Here is an 18,728-nt window from a genome sequence, read left to right as displayed (position 1 = left end):
GCGTTCTGCAAACTCACCTTACTGTTCCCTTGGAACAACCACAGCAATACTTAGAAAAATAATAATGAATAATGTGCAGAGTTCATTACCTTTTACAGAGGGCTGCCATATGCACCATCTCAATAGGTCCTAACGAGCCACCGAAGCCCAGAGGTGTTAGGGGATTTGCCCTGGGTCACACCCTGGTTAGTGACAATGCTGGGGCAGGAGCCCTGGGTGCCATCTACAGATCCTGTGCAGTACCTTCCAGCTCACCTTCTTAGAGTGCCTGGAATCGTATTTCTTTAAATGCATGCAATTCTTGCCTATACTGTAGCTCACGCTGCTTTCCTAAAATTAAGCATTTTTCTGTCAACAAGCATCTTTGCCCAGAGACGTTTCCTATTATCTTCAGAAGCTGGTGGATGCGGCTGAGCCCCTAGACCTCTTCCTCAGAAGCATGAAAAGACAAGTCTCTTGAACAAGGGGTGTGGGGCAGGGTTGGATGGAGGGTACCCCACCCTCTGAGAAAGAGAAGACTCTAAACTCCTCGGAGCAGGGATTGGACCGCACTATCCCTTTCTTCTCCATCATTCCTAACACGGTGTTTAGGGATGTTGGTTGAATGCCCAGCAGGTGTGAAACTGAGAAGCAAACGGCCTGAGGCCTGGGAGAAGGAAGGAGGGGCAAGGCGACCAAGTTCAGCCCTTTCCGGACACCAGTCACCGCCAGCTTTCACGTGCATATAGGGAGTCACCTGGGAGCCCCTTAAAGGGCAGATTCCCAGATCCAGCCAGAGATTCCGATGTAGAAGTCTAAGTTAGAGACCCTGGAATTTTCTTTAAACACTCACTGCACAGCCCCTCCCCTAGGCATTCCTCCAACCCCTCTCTGAGAAGCCCTGCCTACCAGGAGCTGAGCATTGCGCAGACCCCCTGCGGTCAGCCTGGGGAGTGCAGGGGAAGGGAGAACGCTCATTCAAACAGAAGACAGGTGATGCCCAGGGAAGCAGGGCATTGGGCCTGGTTGTGGGGGGGTAGGAAAGCTTCGGCCCCCTCTATGGGAGTGGCTTGAGTTTCAGAAACAGCAGTGAAGAGGGGCCAGGGAGAGGTTAGGGACAGCCTGGGGGCAGAGCTAATACAGGCTTCCTCTGAGGACTTCTGCAGAGAGGAGCAGCATTTAGTCCACTGGACCCTCGAGCCCTGCTACTTGTCACTAGGTCAGGGGGCGAGTAGGTGGGCTGCTGGTCAAGAGCTTTGGGAGGTAGGACAGGGCTGCCTTATCCATTAGTCACAGGGCACACAGGGCCCACCATACTTTTAGCGGCCCGAGGAAATGTTTGAATTTCTTTTAAAATCAGAAGAAAACAAATGAACTTTCAGATAGGATAAAGTGTTTTAACATGTAATATCAATTTTTTCATCTTTATACCAATACAGTTGTAAAACAGAATTTTTTATTTTTTTTTATTTTTAATGGAGGAAGGGACCCATGAAAGCAAGAGTGCCAGGGGTCACAGAAGTCAGAATGCAGCCTGGGCAGGAGGTTGAGGGATATGAGGAGGGAGGAAGGTGAGTGGCCTGGAGCCTAGGATGCTTCCCACTGGGAGATACGACTTCTGTGGCAGCCAGAGCCTGCAGTCGGCCTGGCCCCTCCCTGGCAGCGCCCAGGGCTCTGTGGGAAGAGGCAGCCTCTGAATCTGCCCTAGAGTTACCAAAGTGATTATAATTGACACTGGGGCAATGCTCCCTAAAGAGACAGAGCCCCACAGCCTGGGCCCTGCCAGGGATTAGCTGGCTGGGCTCAAAATGGGAACAGGGAAGAGGACCCACCTCCTGTGCCTTCGGATAGAAATAAATTAACGTAAATGAGATCCAGGTGAGTGCATTTATTTTATAGCTAATATTTGGGCACTTTTTGATCCTGAGCTGGGATCTTCATTCTCGTCCAGAAGTGACGAGGAAGAGGAGAAGAAACAAATAGAGAAGGACCACTCTGGCCAAGGGTCCCTCTCCTCCTCTTGACTTACCTCCCCACCATCCTGATACCCTGAAAGGTCCCAGACTGTGTGTGGTGAGCAAGCAGCCCTACCTGTAGTCAGAGGCCACATTCCTTAATCCAGAAATTAAAGTGCCCGGAGAAAACAGGCTAATCAAATTATACGTTCCTGAGAACCATTTATAAGCCGGGTACATTCTTTAATCTTAATTAGAAATCTGAGCGGCTCTCACCGTCTCTGTAATCAACATTGAAACAGCGCTGACCCCCATGGCGCTAACCTTGAGAGCCCCACACACAGGTAAGTTAGAAGAGCTGGAGGCTGCTCTGCCTCCTCACTGGAGAAGGGGTGTTCGTGGGGCTGTGGGCAAGGTTGAATCCCTCAGCTGCCCCTGCAACACCCCAAGTCCTCCCCCCACCAAGGACGCACGTACAGAGTCTCAGTCCAGTTCACACTCACTCACCTCCACCCTGAACCAGGACCAGGTTTAGGACCTTGAACCTCTCACCTATCAATTATAATACCTTTCTAGCTGGCCTATTCTCTGTGCTGCAAGCCTATGACCTTTCTACAAAGCACACCTAACCACGGGCTTGCCTTTAAAACTGCTCCAGGTTTCTTGGAGCCTTCAAGACACGATGCAACACCCCTTCTCCCCAGCACAGTGCCTTACTTAGGCTTTGTGGTCTAGCCCCTGCCTACCTCTCTATCCCACTCCCCCATGACACTGAAGGGGTTCAGGGCATGCCACCCCAAAACATGCGACTCTGGCATAAGGATTATTTTGAGCTGAAGGCAATTCTTAAAAAGCAGACACAAGGCGAACTCTCTGGCCTCCTCTTCTCTACCAGGAAGAACAGGATGATTCTTAATCACTGTAAACTCTAGACTCTTATCAGCCCGGACATGGCACTAGAGGAATCAACATAAAGAATCTTGCTAAAACAACTTTTATCTTCTTTTAGTTTCCTCCACATGTTTACCTTTCCACGTTTTACCACCTTTAAAGGCCTAAACCCTTGTTTCTTTTCTTATCACGTCTCTACAAATTTATTCTTCCTTGTCAGGATGCTATATAAGCCTCAGTTCTGGCCTTTCTCACCTTCTGAGAGGGCCCACGCTCTGTCTGTGGAGTGTGTTTCTCTCTAAATAAATCCACTTCTTTTTTTTTTTTTTTTTTTTGCGGTACGTGGGTCTCTCACTGCTGTGGCCTCTCCCACGACAGAGCACAGGCTCCGGACGCGCAGGCTCAGCGGCCATGGCTCACGGGCCCAGCCGCTCCGCGGCATGTGGGATCTTCCCGGACCGGGGCACGAACCCGCGTCCCCTGCATCGGCAGGCGGACTCTCAACCACTGTGCCACCAGGGAAGCCCTAAATCCCCTTCTTACCTATCGCTCTGTCTCTCACTGAATTCTTTCTGCAATGAGACATCAAGAACCTGAGCTTCATTAAGTCCTGAAACCAGATACTGAACCCCACCAGGTGGGAGAAGTTAACTGTGTGCTGCTCACAAGCAGGTGGACCCCAGAATGGTTGGAACCAGAAGGCTGACGATGCCGACTCCCGCTTACCTCCCCACCAACCAATCAGAAGAATGTCCACCAGCTGATCACACCCTCCTCTTTGAACCATTACTATAAAACTCCTCACTACCCCTTCCAGGTTGGGACACAGTTTTGAGGGCATGAGCCTGCTGTGGCCCCCTTTGCCTGGCAAAGCAATAAAGCTATTCTTTTCTACTTCACCCAAAAAAGAAAAAAAAAAATCCCCAGTTCTGACCACCTCTTTGAGTTACTCACCACTGAGTTCTTCCACATGTCTATGCATGACCTAATAAACTCTGTTTTTTTCTCCTTAATCTGTCTTCTGTCAGTCTAATTTTCCGGGCCCCAGGCAATGAACCCAAGATGGGCAGAGGAAAAGAGAGTTTTCTTTCCCTACAGTACTGAACTACTATCATCCCCTGTGTATACCAGGCACGTTCATTTTCTGAGCTTTTGCACATATTGGGCATTTCTCCCAGGATGTTTTCCTCTGGCTTTAACGACCTAGTCAGCTCCTACTTAGCCTTTAAAACCTTGCAAAGAAAACATATGTCCACACAAAGGCTGGCACAGGAAGGGTCACAGCGGCGTGATTCATAATAGCCCCAAACTGGAAACAATCCCAAATGTCCATCAACCAGACAATGTATAAACAAACTGTGGTATATCCATCCAATGGAATACAACTCAGCAATCAGAAGAAACAAACTACTGTCACATGGAACACCAAGAGTGAACGTCAACAATATTATGCTAAGTGAAGGAAGCCAGACACAGAAGACTATGTATTGTATGATTCTATTTACCTGAAATTTCCAGAAAAGGCAAACCCACGGAGGCAGAAAGCAGACTGGTTGTTGCCTTGTCCCGAAGGAAGGAGCCGTAATTGACAGCACACAGGCACGCAGGGCCTCTGGGGCTGGTGGAAGTGTTCTAGAAGGGGCTTGTGGTGATAGTTGCACAACTGCTCAACCTTCAAAAATCATTGAAATTCCACACTTACAATGGGTGAGCTTTATGGTGTAAATAAAATTAACAGCAAAGCTGTTAGTAAAGCTAATTGATGAATGGATGTAGAGATGAATGGATGAATTTGTAATGAAACAAGTATAATACATGGTGAGAGTAGAATCTAGGTGTTGGGTGGAGTGTTCACTGAATCTTCTTTCAGCTTCTCTGTATGCTTAACAATTTCCATGATACAAAGTTGGGGGAGAGCAGTCCTTGCTAAGGTCTCACTTTTCTGAAGTGTTTCTCCTTTGTCTCCCTTCGCTCCACACACCCACCCTGGAAAGGACTCATCACTCACCCTTGTTACTAACCTTGTTTCCCTTGTTTCTCTTCTCTGTCCTTGAGAAGCTGATCTTTGCTCTGCCCAGGGTCACTTGAGGAATCCTGTTACTTTTGCAAAGATGAAGTCTGAAGGAGTTCATCGTTTGAAGGATCAGAATATAACAAAACCTGTATGGGGGGGGTTGTTTTGTTTTAGTGGTTTAGCAAAATTTGCCTTACCGTTTGATTGCTGGGGCAGACGCTCAATTTATGTAACAAAACAGTGCCTCTTGGGAGGCAAGAGATAGATGAACTGCCTAATGTCTGCTCCCCAAGACTCAGGAATCAGGGAGATCTGTGGCTGGACTAATGGCCTGTAAAATCCAGTCCCCTAAACTAGAATTATCTTAGGATTACCATAAGCAGGTGTCCAGGTGAGTAACCTAGGCCCAAGTTAAGGACACAGAAGGGGCTGGGAGAGGGCTGGTTTGGGGAAACCGTGTGGGTGGTGCAAAACTTCCTCCAGACCCAGAGAGCCTCAGGCAGTTTCTAATTCTGGTATTGATAACAATGGCTGAGCATGTGAGTTTGATCCATGAGTGCTGAAGGTTTGAAGACCAAGTTTGGGGCCCCACTGCGGTCTGGCAGGGGCCTTAGGATCAAAGGACAAGAGCCTGTGGGCTGTGCAATCCTATCTGGACTGAGCGAGTATACCACCAGGATTACTGGACAATTCAAGGGGTTTGGGGGGGACTTCAAGAGAGAGGTCTCAGACTAACTGCTAATCAGGAAGGTGTACTCTCGGGCAACCAGATTTTAAAATGTGCCCCAGGTTTATGCAGTGGTTCACACCAGCTGCAACTGTACAGAACCTATGACTATGTTTCCTCATGTATCTGTCCGACTGGAGAGTAAGGCCTGTGAAGGCAGGGACTGCATGTCATTTGTCTCTACAGCCTCAACATAGGTCCTGGCACATGTAGGTGCCAGTCTGGAAGCCAGGAGTCCCAATCCATGGGCCCTGTTCTGATACCTGCACACTGTATGGCAACAAGCAAATCCCCGGAGCCTGGATTTTCTCTGTCCTGTGTCACCCATGCCAAGAAGGGAGTAGGGACAGCATGCTTGTGAAGGACCTGCAACTTTTGGAAGAGGGAGGGAATTGATAATAAAGCAGACTCTAAGGCAGAACACCTTAAGGCACGGGTCCCCAACCCCCTGGCCACAGACCGGTACCGATCCTCGGCCTGTTAGGAACCGGGCCGCACAGCAGATGGTGAGCGGCGGGCGAGCAAGCGAAGCTTCATCTGCCTCTCCCCATCGCGCCCCATCGCTGGCATCACCGCCTGAACCATTGCCCCATTCCATCCACGGAAAAACTGTCTTCCACGAAACCGGTCCCCGGTGCCAAAAAGGTAGGGACCACTGCCCTAAGGAGTAAGTCCAAGTAAGGCTCGAGTTCATGCATTCACTCATTCAATCCACATTGGGGACTGGTATTCCAAGGCACAGTGCTAGGAACCAGGGACGGAGCTACGTATATGACAGTCTGCTTCTGAGACTCTCGCAGCCTGGAATATGATATGATCTCACAGGGGTGCAAAAGTACTATTGGAACTGTGTCAGTTAGCATGTTTTTGGCTGCAAGTCACAAAAATCCTCATTCAAGATGACTTAAATAAAAAGGGAAATGTATTCTCTTATGCAGCAGGAAGTCCAGCACTAAGGCAGGATCCAGAGTTGGCTTCCTCAAGGGCTCAGTGATGCGACGAGGAGCCCAGCTCCTTTCCGCCTCTCCTTGCTTTCCCCGGTCTGGGTTTCATCTTTAGTCTGGTGACAAGATCAGCTGGGGCAGTTCAAGCCATCTCTTCTAGACTTGGTGCCATGCAGCACACAAAGAGGGTAGATTTTTCTCTTTTGTAGCTGTCTTCTAGAAGTAAGAAGACCTTTTCCAGAAGGTCCTTGGTCTATCTATTTTTGTGTCTAACTGGCCCAAATGTGGGGTACCTTCTCAATTCCTGAACCACCACGGGCAAGGGGACTGGGTTTATTTTAGACCAGACTCACCTCTGAGGCTTGGGAGTCATGAGGAGTCAGCTTCCCCTAAAGCCACGGACTGTGTGGAAGAGTGGTGAGTACCCAACTGAAATCAGGGTCTGTCATAAATTTTAAAACTTAGAGATGAGTAATGGGTAAACTACCAACAGTGTCCGCGATAGGATACCCAAGGAAGGCGTGGGTAAGCCAGGAAAGCTTCTAGAGGTGTTGACCTATGAGCTGCGTCTTTAACAACGGGCAGGAGTCATTGGTGAGATGAGAGAAGGTTATCCCAGGCACTGGGCTCAGCATTTGCAAAAGCATAACTAAATGTTCAAAGAACAAGGAGATGCCTGGCAAGACTGGAATGCTGGGGGACATGAGTGAGAGGGAAAATCCAAATCAGGTTGAAAAGATGGTCAGGGGTTGGACTTCCCTGGTGGCGCAGTGGTTGAGAGTCCGCCTGCCGCTGGGAATTAAAGGTGGGGCAAGCACTGACAGCAGGTGAGCAGCTGTGATTACTGCCTCACGGTGGGTGTGGAGCAAGGACACGGGTGCATGGATAAAAGGGAATGAACACAATCCCCTCCCAGTAGCCCTGAATGAAGCCACCACTCATGGACATAGAGAAACAGGTCTGTTTCTCCAGCCCAACTGCTCCCCAGTGAGACTCGTCCTCACACCCATCATGCAATCAGCTACCCAGGCAGCCAGCCAGCTTTGCTAAGGTAGCTGCCGTCCCTACCACTGCTGCCATGTGGCCTGCTGCCCACATCCTGCTGGGAGAAAGGAGGCATCACACTCCCATGAGGGATTCCAGTGAGGAAACCACAAGATACTCACCCCAAGCCATCCCCCCTCCCCCACCCTCCCACTCCTACATCATCCTACAGATGCCAAATGCTGCCCCACACTGCTTCTCCCTTGAGTTACTGAGCTCTGCTCCTCTCTCCCCTTCCCTTCCCAGCTCCACGGCAGGGTCTGCCCCAGCCCCTCCTCTTCCTCACCACCTCTTTGCCCCCTCAAACTCCCATAATCTGTCTCCCACCCCAACCAGGCTATGATAGGGCTGAGGCCACTAATCGCCTCCCAGTGACCACATCCAGCGAGCTGTTCTCAGTCCTCATCCTCCGTGACCTCTGAGTGGCGTTTCTCACTCTGGACAACCCCCTTCTGCTTAAGCTCAGTTCCAGGTACGCAACCTTTAACTTGCCAACCCTTGATTTCAGCAGCCCTGCACTGCTGCTTGCCGGGGGCTCCTCTCACAACTCCTCCCCGACCAAGCCCACGTGTGTGCTCCCACTGGCTCTACCTCCAGCCATGCTTTCTCACCTCACCCTTTCTCCCAGTGGCCTGTTTGTGTGTAAAGATGACTTATGTCTAAATCTCCAGGCCCCCTCACCTCCTGAGAAAGCCCCAGTCTCCCTTCTTTATTATTTATTTATTTTTAACATCTTTATTGGAGCATAATTGCTTTACAATGGTGTGTTAGTTTCTGCTGTATAACAAAGTGAATCAGCTATACATATACATATATCCCCATATCCCCTCCCTCTTGCATCTCCCTCCCACCCTCCCTATCCCACCCCTCTAGGTGGTCACAAAGCACCGAGCTGATCTCCCTGTGCTATGTGGCTACTTCCCACTAGCTAGCTATTTTACATTTGGTAGTGTATATATGTCCGTGCCACTCTCTCACTTCATCCCAGCTTACCATTCCCCCTCCCCCTGTCCTCAAGTCCATTCTCTACATCTGCGTCTTTATTCCTGTCCTGCCCCTAGGTTCTTCAGAACCTTTTTTTTTTTTTAGATTCCATATATATGTGTTAGCATACGGTATTTGTTTTTCTCTTTCTGACTTACTGCACTCTGTATGACAGACTCTAGGTCCATCTACCTCACTACAAATAACCAGTCCCCCTTCTTGAGGGTTCTTCTGGATCCTTCTCTCTGGTTATCCTTATAACAGCTCAAACCCCAATGTCTGGCGCCAAAGCCATCGTCTTTTCCCCACCCCACCCAGTTCCTCCTCTTCACTTCCCAGCTTCTCAGAATGCCGCCACATCTCCCTAGAAGCCAAATTTGAAACCCTGGAGTTCTTCACGATGCCTTACTCTCCCTTGTTCTTCCCATCCTATCGGTAGCCAAGCTTTTAGAGTCTCACAGTTCTGATATTTGTCATGTCTTGGCATAAACATTAGTGGTTACCCATATACCTGTCCAATGAAGCTCAAACTCCCCAGCTTGGCATCCAAGGCCCTGTGTGGTCTGCCCCAGCCTGTCCTTTCAGCTTTGTTTGCTAGCACTCTGGGTACCTCCCCACTTTGCTCCTGCTGCCTTCTCTTCCTGCAATGCTTCCTCTCCCCAACCTGATGTGTCCGTCCTTTGCTGCCTGTCTCAAGTATCAGTTCCCTGTATGGGAGCAGAAAGAACCACCAGCTTTAGTGCTGAAAAGCCTGGGTTGGAGGCATAGCTTGGATCTACACCACAGTTGGGCTCTTAATGCTTTTGCTTGGAATTGAACCTTACCCTCTGAACCTCAAGTCTTTTCCCTTTGCCCCACTGAGGAAGAGAGGAATGCAGGCTCCTTGCAGACAGGACAGCCCTGACAGGAGAGAAGGGAGGGTGCCCAGGCCCCTCTTCCCATCTCATCAACTCATTTGGAGAGAGGGAGCAACTGAGAGCACAGAAGGAAGAGCAGAAGCAACTCTTACCACTGTCACTGAAAGAGCTGCAGTTCCCATATTGCAGGTCCCAGTTACAATGCTGAGCGAGAGAGAAAGCGATTCCTCCCACACTGCCATATGCTCATTTCAGGGCAGTGAGCCAGAGCTGCAAGACACGTCAGTCTGTATGGTTCTGTCCACGAACAGCTCCCTTGTGAGGGGCACATTCATCAGTTCTTTGTGTGTCATAAACAGCAGCTTCGTCTACATGCAAGGTTGGCCACCCTGTGCTATTTCTGTAAAGGTTCGAACTATGACTCAGATCTTTTCCTCTCATTCTCTCTCATATTCCAGTTTCCAGAAGAAAGTGGGCTAGTACCTGTGATTCCAGAGCTGGCTGATTCTCAATATCCAGTCCTGTATCAGCAGCCAAGTCCTAAGGGTCTGGCCTCAGATGGTGGTGCAGGGCAAGAGCCAGAGCTTCTGCATCTCTGCCCTGACCTCTTCTCCCCTTCAAAAAAAAAAAAATAATAACTTCAATTAGGTGTCCTCTGAAGCTACTCTTTTTAAAAATTTCCAGCTGGGGCTTCCCTGGTGGCGCAGTGGTTGAGAGTCCGCCTGCCGATGCAGGGGACACGGGTTCGTGCCCCGGTCCGGGAGGATCCCACGTGCCACGGAGTGGCTGGGCCTGTGAGCCATGGCCGCTGAGCCTGCACGTCCGGAGCCTGTGCTCTGCAACAGGAGAGGCCACAACAGTGAGAGGCCCGCGTACCACCAAAAAAAAAAAAAAAAAAATTTCCAGCTAATAATTTCATGAAAGAATTTTTTAGGCCTTTTCTTTCTAGTGCTCTCACCTAAGTGAGAAGTTGGCTCTTCACCTGGCTCATCCAATTCTTTCTTCCCCAGTTGCAATTCCAGTCTCAGTGTGGGTGTCCATGTCCCTATGGCTTTCTAGTGATATTTCATGGCTCATGCTGACTCTATCTCCACCACTTCACCTCAAGTCCAGCATTTAGGAAACAGTAGCTCAGCCAAATGGTGTTCATCCGCAATGCAGCTACCCCAAAAGGTAGCTCCCCAGTTGTTATCATTAACTGTGCTCTTCCTGGAAGCACAGGAAGGTCAACCCATTATCAGAAATAAATCTTCTACACGGAAACAACCTAAACGTCCATCGACAGATGAGTGGACAAAGAAGATGCGGTACAATATATACAATGGAATAGTACTCAGCCATAAAAAAGAATGAAATAATGCCATTTGCTGCAACGTGGATGCAACTAGAGATTATCAGACTAAGTGAAGCAAGTCAGACAGAGAAAGACAAATACCATATGATATCACATATGTGGAATCTAAAATATGACACAAATGAACATATCTATGAAACAGAAACAGACTCACAGACATAGAGAACAGACTTGTGGTTGGCAAGAGGGAGGGGGATGGGGGAGGGATGGATTGGGAGTTCGGGATTAGCAGATGCAAACTATTATATATAGAATGGATAAACAACAAGGTCCTACCATATAGCAGAGGGAACTATATTCAATATCTGTGATAAGCCATAATGGAAAAGAATATGCAAAAGAATGTATACATATGTATAACTGAATCACTTTGCTGTACAGCAGAAATTAACACAACATGGTATATAACTATACGACAAAATAAATTTTTTTAAAGAAGAAAGAAATTTTTTCATCAGGCAATCAAGCACACAAGCTAGAGGAGAGTACAAAGTAGTTCTCTCCTTTGCTCCGTGCCAAGTCCCCCTTGACTGACATCTGGGGTTCTGTCCTTCTGCTCCCCTGCCCCTCTCAGGCTTCGGGCCTCTCTTCTTCCCTCCCAGGGTCCAGCTGCCTCTTCCTCTGACCTCTGGCTGAGAAACTCAGGCAGTGGTTTCCATCCAGTTTTCCCCTTGATGGAAATCAAAAGGGGCTTCAGATTCTGCAAGTCTTGCATGTAGGATGAAGGAACCAGCCCCCCAGAAACAATACCCAAGAAGAGAAAGCTTCTCTAGCTCCACAGGTCTTAGCCTTCACTATGAATCAAAACTACTCGGGCAGCTTTTTCAGAACAAAAATGCCTGGGTGGTCTGGGGTGAGGTCCAGGCACTACCTTCAATCTCCAGGTAATTCTGAAGTGCAGCCAGGGTTGGGGACCACTGCACTGATACTGATCATCATTCATGGTGTAACTGAAATGCATGATTATTGCTAACAGAGTTTCTGTTGTTTTCCCTCTCTCTTACCAAAGCCCTCTTCTTCTGCTGGATATAGGCCAAGTGCCCAGTACAGAGACAGGTCTCCATCCCAGGAAAGCGGTCCAGATACATAATCAAACAGCCTTCCATTTCATACAGCTGTGCTAACCTGGGGCTAGAGGACAAGAGTTGATGGGGTTGGTTCTTTCCAGCTCTCAATGACAGACAATAAGTAGTACAAGGCAGTGTGCAATGAGGATAGTAAAAAGGAGATCATTGTTGCCAGTACCTCCTCTTCTCCCCACTATCAGAATCTGGTTGAAGACACCCACTGATCTGGGGGTTTCAGCCCAGCAGAAGGGCTGCCCCTCTGCTGAACTGGAAGATGGAAGAGGGAAAGGGAGGTAGTTTGGGGCCAGAATAAAAGACTGAGGGAGCAGGCTAGACTCTCACTCCTCAGAACTCTTCCAGGTCCCCAGAGGAACTCTGGATTTCCCCCTTCATCCCAGGAGCTCAGGGTCCTCTGAAACATGGTATTCACACCAGCAGCCCTGCCAGGGACCCCTGTGTCCTGGGAGATAAGATTGAATGCAAGGCTGGCTTCCTCAGGACCAGCTCAGGCATCATCCTCAATCCTTCTCACTCAATTCCTTGGTCCTCAGCAGCAGCATCTGGCCCTGGGCTCCTGCAAATACAGTTTCTTCTCAGTTATTTGCTGATGGGCTCTGCTGCCTGGGCTGCAGCAAGAAGAGATCAGTGTGATGCAGAAGGGACCACAGTGTGTGAGATGTGTGTCTCTATCTAGGGACCAAGGTTAAATACAGATGCTCGGGTTGTGTTCCTTGCTGTACTGACGTTCTCGGTGCTGTGCTGCTTTTCTCTATAGTGCCTTTTATTCTACTTCCCCAGCTGCCTCTCCACTTGTGGAGAGGCAGGTGTGATCAGCTCCATTCTACAGATCAGGAAATGGAGACTCCGGGAAGCGAGGCCCTTCTCCCAGTTAATGGCAGGGCTAGGATGACAGTCTGGGCCTCCTTACTCCCATCCCCATACCCTCCTTCATCTTTTCCCAGGAATACTCTACTGGGGGAAAAGCTGTGGACACCAACACCCAGTCCAGGAGGATGCTTTTCCAGGGGCATCTCTCCCCAGCCCCCCAATTCTGACTCAAGGATCTGCCTGACAAAAATCTTCCCCCAAAAACCTGGTCAAGAGACACAAGTCTTGATCTCTTTGCAAGACTGCAGTCAGTGGCAGACTCTCTTCTTTTCCTTCCCCACCGGTGGGAGCAGTCACTGTGGCTTCTACAAACATCTAATCAGTCTTAAGGAAACTGCTCAAATGTCACCTCCTCTGGGAAGTCCTCCATGCCTTTTAGCACCTTCCTCTCTGCTCCCTCAGCCCTGGATTCATGCTTCTCAACATTTTATGATTTTTTCTCTTCGGTTATTTGTTTACAGATTGACCTCCTCTACCAGACCGTGAGCTCATCAGATAGGATACTGCCTTAGTCATCCTGATGTCCACGGCAAAACAGGCCAGAAATTATTCTCAAACAGGCTCAGCCTGGGGTTCCTGGCAGCCCTCCTAGAACCCTCGCCCTGGATCTGCTTTGCCATATCCCTGGAAAGCTCAGGATCTGGAAGGTTCCAGTGGGGAGGATGATCGAGTCTCCAGCTCTACCCTGAAGCCTTCTCCATCACTAACTATCCATCCAAAGCCAGAAATCCCCAAGTTGAACCTGTTGGATCTCAGGGTTAAAAGACAATGTGGTAAAGGGAGATGCCACCCCCCAGGGCCAGCCAGAGGGCCATCTCCCATCATAGATGAGGCAGCTGGTCAATTCAAGATGAAATGAGGGTAGAGGACCCTGATGGGCAGCGTTACGGTGATGGGGTACCATGCAGTGCATGGTCAGAGGTCCACAAAGACTCAACTTTTGACCACATGTCTACCCAGAGGTATCAGGGACTGAGGTCCCCCCCGCCACCGCCCGCCCCCCATAAGCTCAAGAGCAGGCTCTGTTTCTAGATGAAGATAGGGACTTAGCTATTGGCAGAGTGGCCCATGTATAAAAGATGCTGGATTCATGCATGTTGAATAAATGAATGAAGAATGAATGAAACCCCACCCTCACCTGAGAGCCAGGCTGAGCGCCTCCGCAGGGAAAGGAGATCCAACCCTCGGACCGTGCAGAGGATGCCCCCGCCAGGGCTGAGAACAAGAGTGCCTAGCGGCTTATCGGGAAATCAATAAGGAGGCGGGCCTTGCCTGGGCAGTTGACACGCTGTAAACAGGCCTTGTGCAAACACAATCATCTCCTCGGTTATTAATGGGCTTGCTCGCTGCCTCTTCATTTGTGCTCAAATATCAACAGAAAACCGTTTACTTACCATGGGGCTCCTGCTTACGCCGAGCAAATTTGGACAGGGCTAGTCAAACAGGGAGCTTGTTGTTTGGGCTAATGACAGAGCCCAGTGTAAAGTTTAGCAGTGGCAGAAGCAGGCAGAGAGGGCAGTGGCCTGCACCTGCCCCCAGGGATGGCCTACAGGAGCTGGGCCGGGGAGAGAAGTGGGCCGGGGAGAAGTGGCCGTGAGCCACACAGCCATGGTCTCACACGTGAACCCTGCTGAGCCCCTCACACCTTGTGGTCAGCTGTGATCTCCTTGGATCTTCACATTGATCCTGGGAACCAGGCCTGGCAGGAATTGCAATTGGAGGAGTGGCAGAGGACAAGGGCTTTACAGAGAGACAGCACAGCACAAATCCCAGCACTGGCTACTGGCCTGACTAGCGCACAGCTAGGTGCATATTCTTTGTCCTAGGCCTCAGTTTCTTCATCTGTAAAATGGGAAATGTGACAGTGCTTACCTCACAGAGTTGCCATGAAGATTAAGTGAGATAGAGCACAGCACAGTGCTCAATCCCCAGAATCCCCTTTTGCAGATGAGAAAACTGAGGCTTGAATGAATTTGAGACTCGCCCAAGGTTGTGTGCTTAGGAAGTGGCAGAGCCAGCCTAGAGGCCACGGCTTCCGCATTCAGCATTTCGAATGCTGTCCCTGGGCACGTTCCCCGGGCTCTCTGCTGTCAACGTGTGCCCCACGAGCCCAGCCCCAAGACCGCATCCCACCTCGGGTGGCCAGAGCTGCCCTGAGCGCTCAGCGTGGACCAGCCCAAGCTGACCTACCCCGAGAGCCCCGGCCCCTGCTCTCGCCCCCATTCTCTGTATCTCTGGTAGAACATTAACTGAGAATGGGGATCTCCGGGGCTCCCCTTTCATCCTCACGCAGCCCTGTCCTCTCAGAAAGTGTTGTCTCTTCTCGGAGTCTCCCCAGAACAATCTGTCTGGGCACTATGCAGGAGGAGCTTTGCCAGCTTCCTGAGCGGCCTGAGTCCCGAGTCCCTCTGCCCGGTGGCCCAGGCCTGGGGGAGGTGCCCCAAGCACCTATTTAACGCCTTCCCCTGCGGGTATCAGAGGCTCTCAAGCTGAGCCCCAGAGTCACCGGAAAGGACTAACCTCTGGTGGCCGCAGAATCAGGGGGGCTGAGGGGAGTGGGAGGGAGCAGAAGATCCTGTTATTGGAGCTGCACGTTTCACCTTCCTGCTGGACCGCACATCACGTGCCTGCTACAAACAGTTACCAAGCGTCTATTGAGCACCAGGGCGCCCCCATGCTAGGCCCTGGGCAAGCTACACCCCTGTCTGCGAGAGGTTTGGGTCTGTTACGGAGGTACACAAGCAAACATGCCAAGTGATCAGAGCTATGAGGCCCACAGGAGGGGCCCAGGGCGCAGGGATAAAGGGGGACTTGGTTCTGCATAGGGAACTGAAGATGACGTCATAGAGCTGGAAGGATGAGAATGAGTTTCCAGTCAAGGAGAGAAGCAAGGTCCCCCAGGTCACAACAGCAGCATGTGCGGACAGGAGGCATGAGAGAGCACGACACGGAGAACAGTGAGGCTGGGGAGGTAAAGTGGGACCTGTCCTCGACGACCCTTGTGTCCCGCAGTATGGGAACCCATAAGTGTGCAAAGCTAACAGCATTCATTCAGTCTCTATTTGAATGCTTTCCATGACAAGGAACTCATCCCCTCCCACGCCAATTTGTTCTGAGTCTGTGTCTTTGCTTTGAAGCAATACCCACCCGCCACCGAGACCTAAGCCAGCCTTTGGGCAGCACAAGGAAGCAAATCCTCACTCGTTCTACCGAGCCCTTAGCGAGTGCCTGCTGCATACTGTACTGGGTGTACAGAAGTGAACAAGAAAGACCCGCCCTGCCCTCAGGGAGCTGCATCCTGCAGGAGGCAGAAGGAGACCACCCTTATAAACAAACACACAGCAAGATAATTTCCGTCAGAGATAAGGCTGTGAAAGTAAGGAAGTGTGTGCTGCAGTGGAGAACGCTTGTGGAGGGGACGAGGGAGCAGTTCTGGCTTTCGTGGTCATAAAATGTCTATCTGAAGAGGAGAAATATGAACTTGGGGTGAAAGGGAAGGAAAGGACTGCTGGGTTTGGGGCTTGACAGCCGGGGGTGGTCAAGCTGGGTGGTACCCATTAACGAGATGGGAAGACAGTGAGTAGGTGGGGACGAGCAGAGGGATGGGTCAACTACCACCCACACCTCAGACAGACCAGCTATCAACCTGCAGCCCCCACACACCCAGGCACTGATGGGTGCCTGCCTGCGCACACGTGTGCACACACTCCCACACACACCTGATCACTTCTTTGCTCTGTGCCCACACTCACACACGGACCCAAGTGTGGGTCTTCCTCTCTGCAGTAAGGAACGCACTTGCAGGGCACACGTGCAGGGCCCGACCCCCAGGGCTGGCCACCCTCGTGGACACCAGATGACTCGGATGCCCAGAACACGGACACACACCTTTGTCCCCTTCCTCATCCTCACGCACACCTCTTAGTCCTCGCCGTGCTCACCCATTCATCGGCTTCTTTAACCTCCACTAACATGAATGCCCACCCCAGGGTGACTGGACTGGGTTTCTCCTCCAGAGGGAAAGAAATCCTGACGCCTGAGTCATCTGAATCTGTGGCAACGAAAGGTCTCCTGACCAGAAGGAACAAGAAAATGTCACTGGCTGATGGGAACAATTTTAACGCAAAATGCCACATTCTAATGATTGCACCTTTTGCTGTGGCTGCCAGCAAAAAGACACTTAGCTCTTTCCCAGGGGCCAGACTCTGATCAAACAGTTGTACTTCCTTCTGCCTCCCCTTTTCCCCAGAGCTGCACATCTCTAGCCAATCCTGCCTCCTCCCAGTGCCAGGCCAGGCCTCCACCTGGAGAAGGCAGAAGGATGCCCCCTGGATGGCCTGTCATGGGGTCTCTGTCACTCCTCCACCTTCGGACCCCTGGGGGGGGGGGCGGCAAGGGGCTCCAGCTCCACCCACTTTAACCCAGGACCTGGGATGAGATGCTCTCCTTCGGGCTCTCATAGCCCCACACCTTCCCTATCACTGCAGTCCCCTCCGTACAAGAACCTCTCCTTCGCTTCCTCTCTCCTCTCCAGACTCTAAGCTGCAGTTAGAGGAGAGGGATGGTGCCCATCTTGCTCACCACTGTGTCCTCAGAATCTAGCACAGGTCTGGCACATCGTAGGGGCTCCATAATATTTACTAAATGGGTGAAGAATAACGGAATGAAGGAAGAAAGGAACCGAGTTCCTCTTACATAGAGCAAAGGAGAAGAACATTTTTGCTTTTTCCCAGACCGCTCTGGTGCAATGGGGCCCCCGGGGTGCACTCAGTCACTCTCTCGACCTAAACCATCCCAGGTAGTCCCTCCCATCCTTAAACACCCTCAGAGCCCTCCCCCTCCCCTCAGCTCAGTGGGGAGCTTCAGCATCTCACCACACCCCCCAACCCCACCTCACCTCTCGTCACAGCACCTCCAACCCCATAAACACTCACACTCCTCATTCTGGGCTCTCTACCTGCAGTGCCCTCCTTCACCCTTGGAAATCCTGTTTATCCTTCAATCCCCGTTCTAAGGATACCCCCCATGGTACACGGAGTTCTAAAATAAGCCCCAAGATTCCCCACCCTTTGATATTTCAATCAAACCCTAGTCTAGGTATTGCTATGAGGAATTTTGCTGAGGTATTTCAAGTTCCAAAGCAGTGACCTTAAAATAAAGAGATTATTCGGGTGGCCTAACGTAATCGCCAAGCCCTGTAAAAGTAGAGCATCTCCAGCTCATCCCAGGAGGGAAGTAAGAGAGGTGGGAAGCACGAGCTGCTGGCTTGATGGTGGAAGAGGCCGCATGGACTGGACCAAAGAGCAGCCCCTGGGAGCTGAAAGTGACCACCAGCCAATCAGCAGCAAGGAAGCGGGGGCCTTGGTCCTACAACTGCCAATAACCTGAATGAGCTTAGAAGTGGATTTTCTCCTAAAGCCTCCGTATGAGAACTCAGCCCGGCCAGCACCGTGAGTTCAGCCTTGTGGATACTCTGAGCCAGGCTGGGCTTCTGACGTCCAGATCAGGGGAATCATAAATAGGTGGGTGGAGGAAGGGAATGATGGTGGGGTGGGGGTTATCGTTTTTTTAATTGCGGTAAGATACACACAGCATAAAATGTACCATCTTAGCCACTTTCTGATGTGCAGTTCAGTGGTGTTAAGTACATTTACACTGTTGTGCTGCCCATCTCCAAATCACTTTCCGTCTTGCAAACAGAAACTCTGCGCCCATTGCACAATAACTCCCGATTCCCCCTCCCCGCAGTCCCTGGCAACCACCTTTCCACTTTCTGTCTCTATGAATTAATGGGTGTTGTTTTAAATGGCTCGGCTTGTGTGATCTATTCTGCAGCCAGAGAAGAGCAATCCACCTCCTCTCTGAAGCCATGCTGATCCCCGACTTTCTCCTCCAGGCTTGCCCACAGTCCAGACCCGAGTCGGGGCAGCGTTTGTGCCCATGTCCAGGTGGGGAACAGAGCTCAGGAGTCCCCTTGAGAGTGAGGACGAGAATGTATTCACCACTGGCTCCCCGTGTTGCCTA

General features: G+C 50.7%; 1 long non-coding RNA gene across 1 annotated transcript in view; it reads right to left on the bottom strand.

The window, feature by feature from the left end:
* Positions 1–9,918: 9,918 nt before the first annotated feature.
* Positions 9,919–18,728, bottom strand: part of LOC114886957 — a 129,124-nt gene continuing 120,314 nt past the window's right edge. Inside the window, exon 3 of the long non-coding RNA XR_003791464.1 lies at positions 9,919–10,010. This is a non-coding gene — a long non-coding RNA (uncharacterized LOC114886957). The remainder of the gene's footprint in view (positions 10,011–18,728) is intronic.

The sequence above is a fragment of the Monodon monoceros genome, unplaced genomic scaffold (assembly GCF_005190385.1).
Source record: "Monodon monoceros isolate NGI ecotype Baffin Bay Population unplaced genomic scaffold, NGI_Narwhal_1 Super_Scaffold_7, whole genome shotgun sequence".
Lineage (NCBI taxonomy): Eukaryota > Metazoa > Chordata > Mammalia > Artiodactyla > Monodontidae > Monodon > Monodon monoceros.
This window is presented reverse-complemented; position numbering and strand designations above follow the sequence as displayed.